Below are 22,163 nucleotides of genomic sequence, written 5' to 3'. Positions count from 1 at the left end.
TCTGAAGCCCTAGCACTCTCCCTCAGCTGCAACCAACCTAGCCTCCTTCCTTTCCCTAACCTGTCGAACCTTTTCCCAACTTAGGGCCTTTGCACTTTCTGCTCTAGCTCTTTGGAATGTCCTTTCCCCTCAGATACCTACTGGCTAACCTCCCTTCCTTCAGATCTCTGCTCAAATGCACCATATTAAAGAGCACTTTCCGGGGTGCCTGGGTGGCTCACTCAGTTAAGTGTGTGGCTCTTGATTTCAGTTCAGGTCATGATCTTTCAGTTCATGAGTTCGAGCCCCACATTGGGCTCTGCGCTCACGGCGCAGGGCCTGCTTAGGATTCTCTCCCTCCCTCCTTCTCTCTTCCCCTCCCCTGCTCATGCTCTCTCTCAAAATAAACATCAAAAAATTAAAAATAGGGGCACCTGAGTGGCTCAGACAGTTAAGTGCCTGACTTCAGCTCAGGTCACGATCTCATGGTTCTTGAGTTTGGGGCTTCCCATCAGGCCCTCTGCTGTCAGCGAGGAGCCCACTTCAGATCCTCTGAACACCCCCCCCACCACCACCATGTTCTTTCTCCCTCTCTCTCTCTGAAAAATAAACATTTAAGTAAATAAATAAAATTTAAAAAAAGAGCCCTTCCCTGATTCCCAATCCCCACTTAATACCTCCTTATCCCCTTTACACTGTTGTTATTGTTGTCAATTTTTATCATGGTAAAATACACATACACAACATAAAATTTACTATTTTAATCATTTTTAAGTGTGCAATTCAATGGCATTAAGTTCATTCACACAGTTGTGCAACCAACACTGCCATCCACATCCAGAATTTTTTCATCTTCCCAAATGAAACTCTGTACCCATTGAACAAACTCCCCATTCCCCAGCCCCTGGCAAGCACCACTCTACCTGTCCCTGTGTGTATGGTTTATTTCACCTAGCATAATGTTTTCAACCTTCACCCATCCTGTAGCATATATAACAATTTCATTCCTTTTTAAGGCTGAATAATATTCCATTATATGGACATGCCACTTTTGGTTTGTCCATTCATTTATCAGTGGACATGTGGGTTGTTTCTACCTTTTGGTTACTATGAATAATTCTATGAATATGAATGTACACATATCGGTTGAGTCTCTGCTTTCAATGCTTTTGGTTATGTACCCAGGAGTGGAATTGTTGGATCATTTGGTAATTCTGTTTAATTTTTTAAGGAACCACCATACTGTCTTCTGCAGTGCCTACACTATTTTACATTCCCACCAACAGTGCACAAAAGTTCCAAATGCTCCAGAACCTCACCAACATCTGTTATTTTCTGTTCCCCTTTAGTTGGCTTTCTTTTTCTCCATAGCACTCACTACCTGTTTGCTTATTTATAATGCCTATTTCCCCCTAACTAGGATCTAAGCCTCTTGGGCACAGGACTTTCAGTGTTGTATCCCCAGCACCTAGAACTCCTAGATCTCAGCACACAGCAGGTGCTCTAGAAATTTGTTGAATGTAGGAGTAAACACTTGGATCATATCAACGTTAGCAGGTATTAGAAATTCACAGATTTATCACACCAAATGTCGTTAACTATGTCCAGCTGAGGGAAGACCCTAGCCATAGTTCAATAGAATTAGCTCCACAGGTGATGGTTTTAGTGGTTTTTTCAGCTCATCCTCATTAGCAATTACCTCAGAACCACAGACACTACGAAAATTGGTAGGAATCATAAAAATTATGTTGCTGTCACTGACTTCAAGCCTTAACTGATTTCATTACAAGAGCAGTGCAAAAGCTTAAAAACACAAAAGTAAACCAAAAAAATTGCATGCACTTACAGTTAATAAAGAGCTTGCAAACCCAATGTGTTTTATTTTAAAAGATCAAACCAGCACTAAACAAGATGGGACAATGGCCTTGTATAGACTCCTTAATTAGATATATCCAAGGACAGCTTGACCTAGGAACCTAACTTTAAGCCTACTTTTATTTTTCTGTCGTCTTTTTTTTTTTTTTCGGTTGTTCATATTTGGTGTTTGTTGTTTCGTTTTTGTTTTTTAAGAGCTGCTTGTAAAGAAATCAGAATTTCCACAAGATTATAAATGAGCTAAAAAGCCATGCGACTCTTTTTGTCTAGAAGTCAGCGAGTTGTATACCACTGGATTAGAGGTTTCATTCCTTTCTCTATCTCTCCCTCTAATACCCTGGTCCTGCTCACTTGAAAATATTTTGAGGAAAAAGGCAAGAGATTTATCTGGTGGGTTCATCTGTCTCTTTTCCTCTAAGCAACCTTTCCATCTCTCATTCCTCAAGAAAGGATGCCATTTCCCTCCAAAAAGCACCACTTTGTTAAATGGATAATATTGTCAACCCCAAACAACTTCATGGACTTAAAGAGGCGGCCGGGAGTAATTCATATAGAGCATGAAGAACTTTCCCTGCCTGCTACAAGGAAATCTTGATAGTATATTATGCTCTGAATTATTTAAAGAACAGACTGTACTTTCAACACACACACACACTCATGCACACACAAGAAAGAAATGAAAAAGTATTCTACACAACTGTCCACAAACCAAACTGAAGAGTATATGAAAACATACCGATACTTCACAGTTTAGACTCACCGCAATTTAAACTACTGAATTATTCAGACTGAGAAATTCTGATTCTTTTAACCTGCACAGATGCCTTGATGTAGATGATCAAGATGGATTTCAGTTATGAGATGAACCTAATGCTGAACAGTGTTCCTCGTGGTTTGATTTCTTTTACTCTCCCCATTCAGCTTTCAGCACACAGCTCTCTAAAACACAGTCAGGGTAACATCTAACACCTCCTCAAATAGCCACACTCTTATCCCTACATCTACAGCTACATCGTTTCCTTCTTAAATCAATGTATTACTATTTATTCGTCACTGCTAGGACACAAGAGTTATTTCATCAACAGAAATAAGTACCATTTTTCCAGCTTTTCCCTCACCTCTCCCACCCAACTTAAATGCATTTGTCGGACACAGTGCAGTCCCAAAACCTGGAGTTCTATCTTGCCTCTACTGTGTACTAGCTACTGGGCAAGTGTTTTCACTCTCTACACCTTCACTTCTTCACCTGTTCCTGACTTAGAGTTTCTGTGATATATGGCTCTAGATCTGGCTTACAAGTACTTAATGTGTCCGTGCTATTTTTAGCAACAAGTTGGAGAAGAGTCTGTGAATCAGTTTCTCCTTGTCGAGAGCTTGCTCAAAGGAGAGGAACTTAACCCATTCCCTGGCCTTTTGAGTGCCCAGGTAGCCATGAAGGTCTACGCAACTCCAAGAAGGAACTACAGCCCACACATCCCAATGTTTCCCACTCCACCAGCCCTCCTAAGGATCTTATCAACAGGAAACAAAAGCACTATACTACTATAATGAAGTGTCTGCCTTTTATTTTCTAATTTCAAAAACCCAAAGATTGTAGCCCAGGGAACAGCTAAATATTTAGAAGGTTAAAAAAGTTGCTGAGACCCAGACCTCCACCCATTTACCCTGTTCCTGACCATTTTGGAAGAAAAAACTTGTGATGGCCAAATCTGCAGCAATGGGTTGTACATGCAGCTGTTAAAACCTCCCTTTCTTAAAGAGCAGTATGACCATGGGGAGGAGGGGGGAGGAGCTGCTGGTCTTCACAGAAAAATGCTGCCTTCAACTCATATCCCACAATAAGCACCTAAACAAGAGGGACTCATCAGATTCCTTGACATTCAGGTGGCTTCAAGTTAAGGACTGGATACTACTCTTTCATGCTTCAAGAACAAACTTCCCTTTTTAAAGTACTAATTCTTTCAAACTGCCAGCAACCACTTTCATTTCTTGCAATCCAACCTACTCTGATTAAACACATGTTACAGTAAGAAAAAAGTGACTATTTTTGAAAGACAGAGGCAGTTAATTTTTGCTTACATATCTTGGCAGATGAAATGTACTGCTTCCTTCAGAATTTAAATCATCAGCACGCTGCCAGGCAAGTTCAATTCTCAGCCACCAATGGGCATTCCTTTTATTGCTCCATTTAATGGCTTTTCCCCCTCCTCTCATAAACTTTCAGGCTGCTTTAAGTCTGAGCCTTGGCCAAAAGTGCTAGGCAGAACTGCCCCCTGTATCTCAAATGCTCTCTAAAGCTGTCACCAAAGGCAGTGACAAATTTTGGACACTAAGCCATGGAGTTTCCATTTCTTTCCTACTCCTATCCCCATGGCTCTTTAGAAGAGGGCAGAAAATACACTTCGAACAAAAATTCATTATTGACTACAGCACTCAGGCTTCACACTCACCTGACCGAGGTCAGGCACTCTGTTGCCCAAACACGCCAGCTGTGCGAATCCTGCTCCTCTGTAGTCAGCTCCTAAGTATTAAGAAAGAAACTGAGTGTAAGACCACGAAGGCCGGCCCCCAACAGAAATGCTTCGAATTGCAAGCTTCCATCTTCTTTAGCCTCCTTCCTGGAGAGACCCACCTCTTCCCCAAACAAGACACGAAGATTCTAGGTAACTCCGCTTACTTATTTCCAGTATGTAACTGACAAGTGAGACTAGGCACGCAAAAACTTCGAACGTGCTGGGGAAGCTGGAACTAAAGGAAGTGTTTGGCAGATCCCAAAGCACTTGTTTCCCAGAGCCTAGGCCAAGTATCCGAAGCCCGCATCCTCATTGGGCGTGAGCTTCGTCCACATTTCATCCCTCAGCGCTCCCCGGTTTTCTTCCGTTTTTTTTTTAAACCCTCCCCACTGAGGCCCCCACATGCATTTTTCTCCCAACCAAACAGGTCGAGGGAGGGCTACATTTTTTAAAAGATTATTTCTTTGATTGGACTCACATATGACACCCCCCCCAACACCCGCCACCCCCCCCCCCCAAAAAAAAAAAAAAAAAACTATTTCCTGCAGCTGCTGCAACAGTTTCCAATTTGGGGGAATGCCATTCCGGTCCAGAATCGGTAGCCCTCGAGGCCAGTCACTCGAATAGAGATTTTTTTTTTTTCAGCCTAAAATGAACACCCCAAAAATGCCCTCAGTAAAAGAACCCCCAAACGTATGCAAGTGCATGCAAATCCACCAAGAACTGCAAGAGCGGGGCAAAAACTTCTGCGCCCGGGGTGGGGGACAGTACCAACTCCCCGCGCCCTCTGCCCGGCCCCAGCCGCTACCTTGGTGCCCGGGAGCCACGCCGGGCTGGGGGAGCAGGGCGAGGAGAGGTGTTAGCAGCCGCTGGGTAATCCCATGTCCGCGAACAGGGAGTTCGTTCCGTTAGGATGGAAACGGAACACCCACACCTCCTCTCGGCGTGCGCTTTCTCTCTCTCCACCCTCTGCCTCCTCCTCCTCCACCACCACCTCCTCCTCCTCTCCTCCCACCCCAGCGAGCTTGAGGAAACGCTTCAGCAGCACATCCACATGGTTACTGCACATCGAAGCGGCTCCTGGCAGCTTATATAGGCCGGGAAGCTCCCTGGGCAATGTAGTCCGAGTCCGAGGTCGTGGCGGCGCCTGGGGCTGCGGGGAAGGACTACGAGTCCCAGAATCCCTTGGGCTCCGGGCTGGGCTCTGAATAGAAGCGCGCGGGGACTGGGAGGGGCGTCCTGCGGGGCGTCCGGGCTCCGAATCCTCCTCTTACCAGAGAGCTGGCGGGGTCTGGAGCCCGAGACCCAAAGCAACCCCTGGGGAGCGCCCCCAACCCTTGGGGACGCTCCTCCTCTGGCTGCCCCCTTTCCTTTGAATCCAGGTATCTCTGGGTGAGGGGGGTGGGGGTAGGAGCTCGGATTTCTGCTTTGGGAAGTTTTTACAAGCTGTTACGCACCCTCCCCACCCCCCCGTGCCTTGAGTCCCTGAGCCAAGAATTTCAGAAATCCAGGGCACAAAAAAGCCAGTATTTGCGGTCAAGGATTAAAGGCGCGAGGTTGTCTTTATTTAATCTGCTCCATCCTGCTCGGGTTTGCATAGAAAACGAACTCTGGCAGGGATGATCTACGCAGGAGGGGACATAGGCAAGTAGCTGGAGAGACCCCGAGCCGCGTGTGTTCTTCCTCGCCCCACAGGAGATGAAGAAACGTTAGCCTCTCCGGTGCACAAAAATAAAGGAGCCGAGTTGTGACTCGCCGGCGCGGAGATTGGTAGGCAGAAAGTAAATACAAACCGCGACCTAAGTCCTGACCCTTGCTTCAAGCAGCCCCTCTGCTCCCCGGAGCTGTAAATGCTTAAGTAAATAAACCGCAAGCCAGAAAAATTAGGGCTTCGGAGACAGCTGCTGGCACGATGTTGCGCGTTCAGGCGGGGCGCCCTCCGGCAGCCCCCGATAACGGCGGCTGGGATGAGATGGGTTGCTGCCCCCTGCTACAATGTGCCTGGGCTCTTGGGCTGCATGCTGTTTGGCTTTTGGAAGGAGGGCAAGGGCTAAGCAAAGAGGCAAAGTCAGTCGGCTGCTCTCCCTTCCTGAGATGATAGGCATTCCTTACACAAACGTTTCCTGAATGTTTACTGGGTGCCAGGCACTGTGCCAGGCTCTGGGGCATAGTGGTAAGCCTAAACACACCACAGCATCCCAGATAAGCACTGCCTGCCGTCCCACATGGTGGCTATAACAACAATAGTAATAATAATAGTTTGAGAGGCAGATTTTACCGAACCCAGACCACATGCACTTTTCATGCATCATGCTATTGAGTTTTAACAACCATGGGCATATTATCTCTATTTGATAGGTGGAGGCCTAAAGGCTCAGAGAAATCAGGTAATTTCCCAAGATGCCACCATATATTAAGTAGTGCAGCCTGGATTCCAATTCCAGACTTAGTTCTTGTACTAAGTCCTTGTCTTTGGGGAAATCCATCACCACTGCCTTAAATGGCCTCCTTCCCCATTTTAGGAGCAGCCTCTGAGCCTTTGGGCAAGTTATGTTCATCTCTTTGCCCCAGTTTTGCCATCTTGGAGAAAGTCATTAGAACTTTGCCAACTTTGTATCAGGATTGCTTGACAGAATTAACGGTCTTATGAAACTTGAGGAACAAATTAGGGGAGAACCAGGACTAACAATTATTATTCATAAAATAATGCCAAACTAATAATAATTACTGACATTTATCAAGTACATGGCATGTGCCAGGCATTATTCTAAGCTCTTTGTGTACATTTTCTCATCAAATCCTATTAAAAATTGTTTTTTTATTTATGGGCAAACTGAGGCACAGAGAATTTAAGCAAAGTCCTCCAAATCACATAGGTGATGGGCTGTCTGACTCCAGAACCCTAGACATTAACTGCTATCCTCCACAGCCTCCCCAATGAAAACATATGCATTCAAGGCATCTGCTCATATAAGCGTTTAATACCAGCCCAGGAATGGGCAATGCTCAGAGCAGACAAAGTTTATGTTCATTGTATTCACTCTTGCCTCTCCTCCCTTTCAGCAGTAGCCCTTTGTTACTGGGCACTAGAGCGTCATGTTTAATGCCTGAAGCTAGCACTCCACATCATCAAGAAATACCCGCATCTTGTCACAACAAAAAGGTCCACACCTTTCCCATCTGTCCCCTTTCTTCTTTTCCCCTATGAAAACAATTTGTTCTGTTTCTAAAGGGTTTTTGGCTCTACTTTTTCAAACAAATTCAATGAATCACTCATTAGTATTAAAACTGGTAAATGCTAAAGGGTAATTATTTCAGGTGCTTCTAACAGAAACAATGGAATTTTTTTAAGCTTATTTATCTATTTTGAGAGAGACAGAGACAGCACAAATGGGGGAGGAGCAGAGAGAGAGAGAGAGAGAATCCCAAGCAGGCTTCACACTGCCGGTGCAGAGCCTGACACAGGGCTTGCACTCACGAAACTGCAAGATCATGACCAGAGCCGAAATCAAGAGTTGGACGCTCAACTGACTGAGCCACCCAGTCACTCCAGAAATGGTGGAATTTTAATGTGGGTTTTCTAAAGAAAATGTGGTCTTGTTTGAGAGCCAGTTACATGGACACTTGACCCTTAACTGCTTTATCCAGTCTTCCCTCCTAGACCACAACTTTCACTGAAGACAGGGATCCTATTTTGTTTGTACTTGTATTCCCTCCTCCCCTACCCAGCAGGCCTAGTTCTCTGCACATTTTAGTAGATATGTACAAAAAAAAAGTTTGTAAGCAAAAGGATTGTAATAGAATGTGTGTCAGGCATATGGTAGAATAGATGAACATATTTTTTGAGCACACAAACCATGGAACCCACTCCTACCATACACTGTTTCTTCCACCTGTCTGTGTGTATGGTCCTATTCAAAAGTTTGCAACTGTCTTCAGGTTCTCGAAGCTACTGGGTCACTAGAAAGTAGTTTTGATTAATATGCTATGATGCTAATAGGTTCTCTACAATGCTGTATGATGGATGATGAAATATGTCATAATAAAGGGGCAACTGCTCAATTCATTCTTTATTATGAATAGAAGGAAGGAGGCTTCTTTGACTTAACAGTTTTTTTTTTTCTGGAAGAATTTTCCAGAACTGTGCTTCCAAATCCAGTAGCCACTAGCCATTTAGACACTTAAGATATGGCTAGTTCTAACAGAGATGTGAAGTAGATATAAAATACAGGTCAAATTTCAAAGACTTAGTACAAAAAAAAAAAAACAAGAACAAAATACCTCAATAGTTTTTATATTGATCACATACCAAAATGTTAACATTTTGGTTGGATTGGGTTAAATAAAATAGGTAATTAAATTTAATTCTGACTTCTTTTTACTTCCTTAATGTGCTACTATGATATTAAAATTTTCATGTGTGGCTAATATTATATACTATTTGACAGTGCTTGTTCAGAAAACCAAGAATCGAATTGTCAAGACCCAGTTCAAGATGACAACCAGCCCTGAAATTGCCATTTATGACTTTGCCCTTGAAATGCCCATGCAGGGAAGTAGGAGGGCTTTGCAGAGTCAGGATAGTATCATAGACTGAGCAGAAGCCTGAAGAACATCCAAAACTAGCACACCAGCCTACCCCCAGGGAAACCCTACAAATAGAAACAGGTTTCATGAGCAGTGTATAGCTAAAAACCACAACTGAGTGAATCTTCCTAGAAGCCCACCTTCAAATGCCACCCTGATTAACACAGTAAAATGCACTGGAGAAAGCAAGGATCAGAAAAAGTGGGTTTGACATTCAGCTGCACCCTTAATATCCATGTAACCGTGGCCAGTCACCTAACCTTGCGGAGAATCCGTTTTTTGGTAGTGAAGCCGGTAGTCTTTGCCCAGCCAGCTTCACTGTATCAAATGTGTCACTAGACATGAAAAGGCTTTGTAAGCTCACCCAAGCCATACCAAAGTAAGAGGATGTTATCAACAAGCTTGGAGAAAATGTTGATGTGTCACAATATAATACTCAACTCCACAGCAAACTTTTGATTATTGGGGCAATGCTAGTCCAGCTTTTCTCCCATGCAAAAGATTTTAATTGCCCATAAGTGCCCCCAATAAGCCTTAAGTACTTTAATTATCTCTTCTCCAAATCATTATTAAATGGCAAGACAGAATGACCCTGAAGTCAGAGAATTCAATCTATTTTTTGGCACCGATGTATTACTTATATGTGCAATCAAACATGAGAACTATCAGTGAAGAGAAAAAGCTACTAGTCAGTCCTCCAACTAGTCTATCTTGGTCATTGTTAACTTTTGTGGTGAAGGGATGGTGCTTTCTTTGAGAATCTTATAAAAGTCATGGACATTTGCTCCAGCATGACACAGATTCTCACAATTTTAGCACCAGTTCTTAGAATTTCTGGTACCAATGGCCACCCCCCACCGCCAAACTCATTCATAGATACCCCTGGCAACCTGACTATCTTTCAGCTCCATCTTTGTGTGATATTGTCTCTCCAAGCAGATAAACTTTTTGAAGACAGAGATCAAGTCCTATATTTGTGTACCCTTTGCAGCATATAGCTAAGCTCTGTATACAGAATAGGTGCACAGCATTTACTGGCTTAATCCATTTTTGGAACCATAAGAGTAGCCAGAAGAAATCACCCACAGGCACATAGCAGCCCTAGATGAGACAGAAAAGTGTAGGAGGCGCCTGGGTGGCTCAGTCAATTTAACATCTGACTTTGGCTCAGGTCATGAGTTTGTGAGTTCAAGCCCCACATGGGGCTCTCTGCTGTCAGTGCAGAGCCTGCTTTGGATCCTCTGTCCCCCTCTCTCTGCACCTACCCCCCTTTCTCAAAATAAATAAACATTAAAAAAATTTTAAAAAGAAAACTGCAGCTGGTGTTTGGACACGAGCAGGAGAGAGAACAATTTGGCATGGAGCTAGGAAAATGAGACATTTTTCCCAGGCCCAGGCATCCTGTGAGGCTAAAAGAAGGCATGAACAGGGAGACGTCCTGTATTTGTTGTCCTGTCTGGAGTTTAGAAGAGACTGCTGGTCCATAAACTTGCAAAAGGAAGGGAACATTGGCAAATTGTCAATGATTTAAGGTCTGGGAGGCAGCATAATGGCTACAGAAGAATGCAGAAGTTGAGGAGTTACTACCACTTTATTGCATTTAGAATTGACAGCTATAGCATCTCTGATAATTGCTGCCAACATTGTCTCCCACTGTGTAAGCAAATAAAGAGGGCTATTACTGTCTACCACATTATCTTCCTGAGACACATGCAGAACCAGGAGTTTATTATCAACTCAGATCATTTCCCCCCCATCTCCTGCTTCCCATCTGCAAGGCTATCATCCTGAATCGCTCTAGTAGCCAAGTTAGATCTGGGGAAGAAATTTGGGTAAAGGCCTTCATATCTTATCCTAGTGTTTGAACTAAAGGAAATATGTTTATCAAACGAAAAACAAAAAAACTCTTCTCTACGGGGGAATTCATCCAATACATGTAGAAGAAAAATATAAAATTAGAAAATCCCCATTTTGCAACTTACAGTGCAATAATTTACTTAGATATCAGTAGATGCCAAACCTCCTGAGCAAAAGGTAATGGAGACAAAGATATTCATATAGCCCTAAAAAATCACCCCCATGGGCTACCCACTAATTATGAGGTGGAAAACGGAACTTTATAATGAAGAAATATGGCAACCACCACACCCAAGTGATCAAATTTATTGTCGATAATACTGGCACAACCAGACACTATTTGCCTCCTGGTATGACTCGATAACAAATATACAACACCACATAGAAATGTTTCTGCCAAAGATGTCTGAGGATACAATCAGACCCAGAACATGGAGCATTCCAGAAGACCTGAACTCTTCAAATAAATCAGTGTCATGAAAACAAAAAATAGATTTAAAAGACAAACACATAGCATTACCGGTTAAATGAAACATATGACCCATGATTGGTTCCTGGATTGAAAGAAACAAAAAATAAATCTATAGAAGACGTTTATCAGCAACTAAAAAATTTGAATCTAGACTATGTATTAAAGGAAAGTATGGAATGATTAATTACGGGGGTGTGATAATAATACTGTGGTTATATAGCAGAATGTCTTTGTCCTTAGGAGATGTAACCTAAAGTATTTATTTATTTATTTATTTATTTATTTATTTATTTATTTATTTAAAGTTTATTTCTTTATTTTGAGAGAGAGAGAGAGAGAGAGAGAATCCCAAGCAGGCTCAGTGCTGTCAGTGCAGAGCCTGATGCAGGGCTGGATCTCACAAACCGTGAGATCATGACCTGAGCCGAGATCAAGAGTCAGGTGCTCAACAGACAGCCACCCAGGCACCCCTGTGTCCTAAAGTATCTAGAAATGGGATCTCATGGTGTCTAAAGCCCACTCTCAAAAAAACATGTATCTTCTGAATCTGAAAACAATCATATGTTTATGTATTTAGACTTGTCAAGATTATTCAAAAAAACTAAAATCTTGACACATTTATAAATATTTCTATGACTGTTTTTGTGATCATTTCACAGTTATGCTGGAAAATTATTTTATCTTTAAAGACTATAGTTAACAGCAATAAATTATTTTAAAATCTACATTTAATTTTTTAGATAAATTACAAAACAAGCTAGTAGTTATAGCTAGGCAAGTTTTCTGTCAACAGTCTCTCAAGTTGTGAGTAATTCCACTTGTTGCAACATATCCTTCCTAGCGTCTAAGTCAACCAGAAAAGCAAAGGGAATTAAGTATGAGAAAGGGAAGTGGAAAACTTGAATTTTTACAGGCTTCAATTTTGCCTTCTCCTGGGAGAGTTATTTGATGATCGGTAGACCTACTCACTAAAGCAGGCACACTGCATTCAGTTACTAATCGGATCTCAAAGTTCTATCTTTACTTCCTGTGCTATCTCGGTATATCCAGACTCAATCAAGTTAACAGTTTCCTTTTTTCCCACTTAGTTTTGTTCCCAGATTTGAAGTAGTATTTGCCTTTAATTGTAGTTTTAGGATATGGTTAACCTGTCTCATGAGTTCACACCCAGATGGTGTGAATTGAGGTTCATTCTTCATGAAACAGATAAGGCAGGGTCATCCCAGTGAAGTGGGACTGGATGGGTCAGGGGTCGAGTGGAGGGATCCACACAGGAACATTTTATTGATTGCTTAAGTGCCTGGCTGTCAGTATTAAGCTGGTATTTAATGGGTACCTCTGGGGTCTACTAGGTGCTGTGCTGGGCATGGGGAAGGTAGAAAAGACAGAATAGAGTACACTGTGCTTTTGCTGTCTGCCTTTTTCTTAATCATGACCTTCCTTCGAAAGGAATTTCAAATGTGGTGTTCAGTGGGTCACAAACAGGAAAACTCTCTTCTTTTTAATCATAAGTTTTTGTCCTCAGCTGGCCATTAATTCTATTTCCTGAAAGGTTTCTTCTTTCCAGTAATATTTTGCAGACCTAGCAGCTGTGACTAGGAAATCACCTAGATGCTGTCCAGGGCCTCTGGCCTTCCTTAATTATTTAACCACCATCCAGGCACCTGTCTGTTTACATTGGAAATTTTCTCCATTAGAGGTACACATTATCAAGATGATCTTCTGTCAGGGCGCCTGGGTAGCTCAGTTGGCTGGGTGTCTGACTTCGGCTCAGGTCATGAGCTCAGGTCATGAGCTCATGGGTTTGAGCCCTGCGTCGGGCTCTGTGCTGACAGCTCAGAGCCTAGACCCTGCTTGGGATTCTGTGTCTCCCTCTCTCTCTCTGTCTCCCCTGCTCATGCACCACCCCCTCTCTCCCTCAGAAAAAAACATTAAAAAAATTAAAAAAAGATGATCCTTTGTCACTGAAATACTTATAATGAACATAGTACAGCAAGTGAAGGACGAAATAATGTCTCCTAAGTAGTTCTTCTACTCTGCTCCCTCTCAAAAAAAGTCCTTTTATTTACATTGATAACTGTGCTACTCGTTAGAAGGAAAAGGAGGAGGAAGCACAAAGTGCATCACTCAGCACCTCAAATACCTTGAGAAACAGATGAAATCAGCAAGCCTTGAAGCAAATGAGCCATTTTGTAAAGATTAGTATTCATGAGGAAGAAAATTAAACATATAGCATTCTTGTCATCAGAAATAAGTAAGGATATTTAGGGGCACCTGGGTGGCTCACTCAGTTAAGTGTCTGACTCTTGATTTTCGCTCAGGTCATGATGTCACATTCGTGAGTTCAAGTCCTGCATCGGGCTCTGTGCTGACGATGCAAAGCCTGCTTGGGACGCTCTCTCTCCTCTCTGCCCCTCCCCTGCTCATGCACTCTCTCCCTCTCTCAAAAATAAGTAAGTAAATAAACAAACAAACAAACTTTAAAAAAAAGAAATAAGTAAGGATATTTAAAAGAGCAAGAGGGGCACCTGGGTAGCTCAGTCGATTAACCGTCTGACTTTGACTTAGCTCACGATCTCGTGTTTCGTGAGTTTGAGCCCCTTGTCAGGCTGTGTGCTGACAGCTCAGAGCCTGGAGCCTGCTTTGGATTCTGTGTCTCCCTCTCTCTGCCCCTCCCCCCGTTCATGCTTGTATCTCTCTCTCTCTCTCTCTCTCTCTCTCTCTCAAAAATAAACATTAAAAAAATTTTAAGAGAAAGATTATTTCTGAAATAATCTCACTCATAAGAAAAACAAAGCCTTTATTTCTAAGTTTCTGAATATACTGTTTTGAACCTGAATTAAAAAAAAATTGTAATAAAGCTCAGTGAAAATGTTTACACATAGTAAAAAGTGAATAGATCCAGTTTTTTCAAAAAATCAATCAGGTAAGAATGTACTCAGTATTTTTAACTTGTGCATTATTGAATGATCATTTGACCTTCAGAAAAAGCAAAATGTTTAAGTTTGTCTGGTTTTAGAAAGTTTCACTTGGTTTAGAAAGTAGGGTGAAAAGCTGCTATTAGAGAAGTCTTTGTATGATGTCTGTTGCCCTCGCTTTAAAAAAAAAAAAAAAGAATGTACATTCTGACCCCAAATCAGTATTAGAAATTAGGTTCTGAGATTAAATTAGCCTTTATGTCTCTTACACTTAACTTACTTTCAAAACACTATCACAAGGGAAGAGACATCAATATAGAAAAGAAAAGGGGAAAAAAGACTTTTTATAATGCTAACCTATTTTGGAACAATGTTTTAAAGCAATAGAGTGGCACTTGATGATATGACAATCCATATGCAAAGCAAAGGAAGAAGAAAAACACTTTCATGCATTTCATGGCATAATTTTTAACCGGCAAGTAATTAAATTTTGATTAATTGTAGCCATTAAATTATGAATCCTGTTTTGTGTCACCATCTCATTTGAAATGTAGTAGAAGTGAAACATCTTGGGGAAATGAGGAAACAGTAGAGTTCACCTTGAAACTCTATTTTAGGGGAAAAGAAATAATGGATTTATATCATTGCTCATAGAGAATAAACCTATTCAGGAAGTATAGGAAACGTTTTGCTCATATCATAGGACACCCTATTAGAGACACGTATTTGGCAAATTTTGGCATCTGTAAAGCACATGATAGCAGAAAGAGTTGGCAGATTTGGGTAGAATTTAGAATGCATGCCTGGCTTTCCAAAGCTACGTTCTTTGATTTTGTGGGTTCCCCCATTCCTCCCACAGTGCCTGACACATGGTGGAGGCTCAAAAGGTATTTATTATATAAAACTGAGAACAAACTGAGGGTTGATGGGGGGTGGGAGGGAGGGGAGGGTGGGTGATGGGTATTGAGGAGGGCACCTTTTGGGATGAGCACTGGGTGTTGTATGGAAACCAATTTGACAATAAACTTCATATATTGAAAAAAAAAAAAAAACATGTAGTCAATATATTCCTTAGACATAGGTCCAAGATATGAATAGGATATTGGCCTCCAAGTGTCACTTTAAGTGATAATGGAGATCCCTAAAGTATTATAAACAAACTAGATGGGCCTGGTTAATTAATATTCATCTATGGATTCTAAGAAAAGTATGTTAGTATAAAATTTTTTACTGAATTGAGATATAGATACTACTAACTGGTAAGTGATCTGTATTCTAGGCAGGCCAGACTTCAAAAGCTGACCATGCCTGCCAGTAGAATGAAGTGAAAATACTTGGACTTTCCCATTCCTGGGTATCTGCCTACCCAACAGAAATGAAAACATAGATTCATACAAAAACCCTGTACAAGGGGTACCTGGGGGGCTCAGTTGGTTAAGCGACCGACTTCAGCTCAGGTCATGATCTCACGGCTTGTGAGTTCAAGTCCCACATTGGGTTCTGTGCTGACAGCTCAGAGCCTGGAGCCTGCTTCAGATTCTGTGTCTCTTCTTCTCTCTACCCCTCCCCTGCTCACACTCTGTATCTCTCAATAATAAATAAATGTTGAAAAAATTTTTTTTAAAAACCCTGCACAAACGTTCACAGCAACATTAATGGTAATAGGCAAAAAGGGGAAACAACCCAAATGTCCATCAGCCATAGAAACTATATGTAGATATATCTATACACGAAATATCTATATCAATAACTAATATCTAATGTGGATATATCTATATCTAATATAGAATATCTATATAATGGAATATTATTCAGCCAGAAAAATGAATGAACTACTGACACATGATATAACATGGAAGACCCTTGAAAACATCATGCTAAGTCACAAAAGGCTACATATATTATGTAATTCCCTTCATGTGAAACGTCCAGAATAGACAAAGCTACAGAGACAGAAAGTAAATCAGCATTGGTCTAGGGCTGGCAGGGAATGGGGGTGACTACTAAGAGGTGTGGGATTTCTTGTGGAGGTGGTGAAATGTTCCAAAATCAACTGTGAAGATGATTGCACATCTCTGTAGTTATGCAAAAACAAATAAAAACACATAGAATTGTACACTTTAAATAGATGAATTGTATGTTATATAAACTGTTTCTCAATAAAGCTGTCATAAGAGAAAATGCAAAAGTGGGTTTGGATCCTACGACCTGTTGCTCACTAATTTAGGTAGATTACTTATCTCAAAATGGGCCGATATACTGTTTACCTGGCAGGGTTGTTGCTATAATGATTAAGTAAGAAAATCCTGCTGAAAAGCCTCAACTAGAACAAGCATGTAAGTGGTAGTTATTCTCAATTATTATAGTGCATTGGTCCAACCACAGCAACTTCTGCTGTATTTCAAACCACTTAGGGTGTGTTCCAGGCCCCATAGCTTCATGTTAAAGGTGAGCATGGCCAGTCAAATTACTGCTGTTTAGATTTAAATGGAGAAACAGAGAGGGGCGCCTGGGTGGCTCTGTTGATTAAGCGTTTGACTTCGGCTCAGGTCATGACCTCATGGTTTGTGAGTTTGAGCCCCGCGTCGGGCTCTGTGCTGACAGCTCAGAGCCTGGAGCCTACGTTGATTCTCCCTCTCTTCCTGCTTCTCCCCCGCTTATGCTCTGTCTCTCTCTGTCTCTCTCAAAAATAAATATTTAAAAAATAAATAAATAATAAATGGAGGGGTGCCTGGGTGGCTCAGTGGGTTAAGCGTCCGACTTCGGTTCAGGTCATGATCTCGCAGTTCATGAGGTCAAGCCCCTCGTCGGGCGCTGTGCTGACAGCTCAGAGCCTGGAGCCTGCTTCAGATTCTGTGTCTCCCTCTCTCTCTGCCCCCACTTCACACTCTCTCTCTCTCCCTCTCTCTAAAAAATAAAGATTAAAAAAAATTTTAATACAAAAAATAAAAAAATAAATGGAGAAACAGAGTTTTGGATAAATGACTGTTTCAGTTTTCAAGGTCACAGGGGTTGGGTGAGCCCTATGCAAATCAAATTGATGAGGGAACCAAAATAATGTTGCAGGGGCAGAGGGTAGCACAGAAGACATGCTGAGGAGAAGGCAAGATGCCATGAGTGGGGCTGAAGGTGGCCAATACCTAGAACTGCCTGGATTCCTGATAATTTCCTGTCTTAGCTGAAACCATTTGTAACCACACAATATGCTGGCCCCACTGTTGAGTCAGCGTCACCAAGGGCTAAATAGCAGGGATGCTGCAATCACATTGCAGAGATCCAAGACCCCCTTTCAAACCCTGGCTTAACACTTACTAGCTCTGTGACTTTGGGCGAGACACTGGATTGACTTCTTTTCAGATAAGACATTTACCTAAGCCTTCTGAGGCTCAGTTGCCTTATTGGTCCACTTGGTATCAGGATAGAACTTCTCTCACTGCATTGTTGAAGGAATGAGATGAGATAATGCACCTAAATGCTCAGCACATAGTGAATACTCAATAAATGAGAGAGATTAATAGTTAATGTACAGTCTCTCTTTTTTTAAATTAATGTAACTTTACTCCTTACCAGCAAAGGCATTTAATTAAATAGGTGGTTATAGAGTCAGTTACAATGTGAAGCCTTTAGCTGAAATGTAAACTGTATAAAAGGCAACTTGATAGTGAAAATTTTAGGAAGAGTGACCTACTCAATCTTTTGTTTGGCTGATGAAGGAAGGGACACCTAAAGATTCAGTATTCCTGGGATGCCTGGGTGGCTCAATTGGTTGAGTGACCAACTCTTGATTTCAGCTCAGGTCCTGACTGCTTGGGATTCTCTCTCTCTCTCTTTCTTTGCCCCTCCCCTGCTCACACACATGCTCTCTCTATCTCAAAATAAATAAATAAACACTTCAAAAAAAATTCAATACTCCATCCAGCTCACACAGCCACACAGAAGTTATGTAGGGATGAGAAGACTTGCTCCCTGACCTCAGGCTAGAGCTCGGTCCAATGAATTTCAGATCACTGAGATTGAAACTATTAACTTAGTAAAACTTTCCCATTATTCTCTTAACCAGCAATTTATTATTATATTTTTAAACAGAAGTTACAATTAAAATCTTAATGCTACTTACTTTTTTATTGTATCAAGTTTTTTTCTTAAATTTTTTTTTTTTTTATTTTAGAGATAGCATGGTGGGGCAGAGGGGCAAAGGGAAAGAGAGAGAGAGAGAATCTTTTTTTTTTATTTGAGAGAGAGAAAGGGTGAGAGGAAGGGAGGAGGAGAAAGAGAGGGAAAGGGAAAGATAGAATCCCAAGCAGGCTCCAAGCAGTCAGCCCAGAACCCAATGCAGGGCTGGATTTCACAAACCGTGAGATCTTGCCATGAGTCAAGAGTCAGAGGCTTAACTGACCAAGCCACCCAGGCACCCAAGGGAGAGAAAATCTTAAGCAGGCTCCACGCTCAGTGCAGAGCCCAATGCAGGGCTCATTCCCACTACCCTGGGATCATGGCCTGAGCTGAAATCAAGAGTGGACACTCAGGGCACCTGGGTGGCTCAGTCAGTTAAGTGTCCAACTTCAGCTGAGGACATGATCTTGTGGTCCGTGAGTTCGAGCCCTGCGTCAGGCTCTGAGCTGACAGCTCAAAGCCCTGAGCCTTCTTCGGATTCTGTCTCCCTCTCTCTCTGCCCTTCCAACACTCACGCTCTGTCTCTCTCTCTCTCTCCCTCAAAAAATAAACAAACATTTAAAAAAATGTAAGAAAACTGAGTTGGACGCTCAACCAACTGAGCCACCCAGGTGCCCTGTGTCAATTTTTTATTATATAAATTATGATCAATTCAATCCACTATTTATTATAGTTAGATTTTATTCCACTGAGCTATTGGCTTGTCCATCTATATAGCCAAGTTCCACCAAGAAAGAGACACTTTTCCATGAGGAAATCAGAAGAATGTTGTGGGTTCCCAGTGACCTAACATGTTATTCTGTTGGCGTGTTCTGGAGAAAGAATTTCTCATAGCAGAGGGCAATGAAGTCATTCCAGGGGTGACATTTTTGTTTTTTTCTTTTTACATAATGGTAATACCAATTTTCCTAGAACTGGGAAGGGCAGAAAAAAAATAAAACCCTTCCTTTTTTTTTTTTTTTTGTCAGATTTCCCAGAGGCGAGAGCATGACACAGTTCCTTTTTCTTTTCTGCAATTATTATCAAATTAATTTGCTCCTGGCCTGGTTTACTTTTATTCATTTCTATAGCCTTTGCATCATACCCAAAGGAGTTTCCTTTTTCTATTGTTAGACAGATTTTCTCAAATTGTTTTAAAACTTTGTGCTTCTTGTTCATTCTGTTTTGTGGGTGAAGCATTTTTAGACTCTTTCCTCCGGAGTTCTTTTGAGTTACAAAGTTAAACAATGTGATTGGGAGACTTTGAGAAAGTCCTGGTGGTTTGTGAGGTGCCATTATCATCTGCCATTAACTTGTCTGTGGTGCCTTGCCTGGTACACTTATTAACTTGGCATTAACTGTAATACTAATGGTAAACGCATTAGAATAGAAACCATTTATTGTGTACTTACTACGTGCTAAGTGCTTTACATAGACCATTCTATTTAATCCCAAGAGGTGGGTTTTAGTAGCCCTATTTGATACATGGAAGAAAGTTGAGAATTCTAAAGTTGCCCAAGATCATTCAACTTGTAAGCAGCAAGCGCTGCCTGAGTCCTAAGTTCTTATTTACTGTGTCTATTGTTCTAATACTGTGGTCCTCAGTCCAGCAAAACCAGCATTCCCTGGGAGATTGTTAGAAATGTGAATTCTCGAGCTGCATCCCCGTTCTACTGAATCAGAAATCCAATGAATGAGGGCCATCAATCTTTGTTTGAACAAGCCGTCTGGATGATTCTGATGCATGCTGAATGAGCAGCATCATGTGATACTTTCTAGGCATCAGGTCATCACACCTGTAATGAGGGAGCTGGGAGGTCTGTTTGTGAAATGACTCCAGGAACTTTGGGCTGCCTGGCCAAGAACTGATGTTACTTCCTGGCTTTCAGAGGTTAAGGCTGAGACTTCCCAGGGCTCTAGAGGACCCCAAGATCGCCAGGAGTTGCAGCTGGCATTTCTCTGAATCCCCAATCAGCTGGCATCTAAGTTCACATGGTCTGTACCTAAGCCCTAAATAGTTTTCAGTTATCATCACCTTCATGCCCCTACCTCATGCAGAATCACTCAGACTTTCCTAGCAACAAGGAAGAGAAGTGGGAAGGAGAAGGTGAAGGGTAGCTTATCTTCTGGAACACACACACACTCTGGTCTAGCTATGTTCCAACCACAGCACGTTGTCCAACTCTCCAAAGAATGCCCTGTGCATCTGCTGACCTTCTGCCTGTGAGTTGCAGCCTGCACCTCATGAGAACGTTCAAACTGAATATATACTCGGGCTAGTTTCCTATTGCTGCCATAACGAATGATTAGAAACTTAATGGCTTAAATAATGAAAATTTATTATCCTATAGTTCTGTGGGTCAGAAGTCCAACATGGGTCTCCTTGTGCTAAATCAAGGTGCTATCAAGCCCTTTGGGGGTGGGGGGGATCAAGAGGGAGAATCCATATCCTTGCCTCTTCCATCTTCCAGAGGCAACCCACATTCTTTGGCTTGTGGCCAAGGAATACATTATTTGTCAATTAGAGGAACATGTATAATTCTATTTCCTTGATTCCAAGATCACTTACTGGATATATACCCCTGCTTCAAAAATGTTTTTTTGAGGTGAAAGGAAGCATAACCCCATTATAGGTGTCTATAGCTCATATCCATAGCTTCTATTATGTTAGGTAAGTTTTCCCGGAAAGAAGTTACTTCTTAATGATAGCCAAGCTTTAGGTCAAAGACCCTGGGGAAACAGTAATTACAAGGATTGGAAGTTCATTCATATGCTAAGCATTAACTGAAGCTTGAAAGAGTAATGTACATTTGTACCTTTCTAGTATACACAGGTGCTAAAACACACACACACACACACACACACACACACCCCGCCAAAAAAAGAAAAAAACCTTACAAATATATACAGACGCTGGTGTGATTTAATATGCAGTTTCCTTTGCTAATGTTCCTGCCTTCACAGTGGCATCTTGGCATTTCATTTTCTAAATAAATGGACATGAAAAGTAAAACGCTATTTGATGAGCTTCTGAAATAAATATGTATATATTTATTATATATGTATTTATATATTTCCTCCTTATTCTTGACAAAGGAGGGGATCATTCTTCTCCCTCATTTTATTTGATTTCAAACATTGAGAAAGATAGGATCTACAAGAGAACCATGACTGTGATTTCTTATTCCTTCCTTTTCCTTTCCAAAGGCACAGAAAACATCTTTTATGCTTTAAACTTGTTTTGGTGTCATTCTGTCTTTCTCTTCCCATCTTTCTCTTCAACCACCACTGTTCAGGAACATCAGGAAGATTAAATGGATGGTAAGTTTGGAGAAGGAATATTATAGGCCATATGGAGCTGTCAGTCACAGTGCTTATTGTGGCCCCAGTGTCGCTAAGAGAAAAACATCCCACCCAGCAGAGGTACTAAAGGGGTAGCACTATTGGTTTACAGGCAGACCATGCAGGTTTGGGTCTAGAACACGCAAATAATGCAAATATCACAATAAAGCAAGTCAAACGAAGTTTTTTGGTTTTCCAGTGCATATAAAAGTAATGTGTATATCATACTGAAGCCTTTAGGTATACAATAGCATTTTGTCTTTAAAAATACAGACCTTAAGGGGCACCTGGGTGGCTCAGTCAGTTAAGTGTCCAACTTCAGCTCAGGTCACAATATCATGGTTCACGGGTTTGAGCCCCACATCCAGCTTTGTGCCAACAGCTTGGAGCCTGGAGCCTGCTTCGGATTCTGTGTCTCCCTCTCTCTCTGTCCCTCCCCTACTTGCACTCTGTCTCTCTCAAAAATAA

At 41.7% G+C, this 22,163-nt stretch overlaps 1 protein-coding gene across 6 annotated transcripts in view; it reads right to left on the bottom strand.

Annotated features, from left to right (window-relative positions):
- ITPR1 (inositol 1,4,5-trisphosphate receptor type 1) overlaps positions 1 to 5,386 on the bottom strand; it is a 327,038-nt gene extending 321,652 nt beyond the window's left edge. For all 6 annotated transcript variants that reach the window (XM_053897548.1, XM_053897549.1, XM_053897552.1 and 3 more), the window contains exons 1-2: positions 5,176 to 5,386; positions 4,305 to 4,375 (exon numbers count right to left, since the gene is read on the bottom strand). The gene's annotated coding sequence lies outside the window, so the exon portion shown is untranslated. The remainder of the gene's footprint in view (positions 1 to 4,304; positions 4,376 to 5,175) is intronic.
- Between the last annotated feature and the right edge of the window lie 16,777 nt (positions 5,387 to 22,163).

The sequence above is a fragment of the Panthera pardus genome, unplaced genomic scaffold (genome assembly GCF_024362965.1).
Source record: "Panthera pardus isolate Hobbes unplaced genomic scaffold, ASM2436296v1 HiC_scaffold_8, whole genome shotgun sequence".
NCBI lineage: Eukaryota > Metazoa > Chordata > Mammalia > Carnivora > Felidae > Panthera > Panthera pardus.
This window is presented reverse-complemented; position numbering and strand designations above follow the sequence as displayed.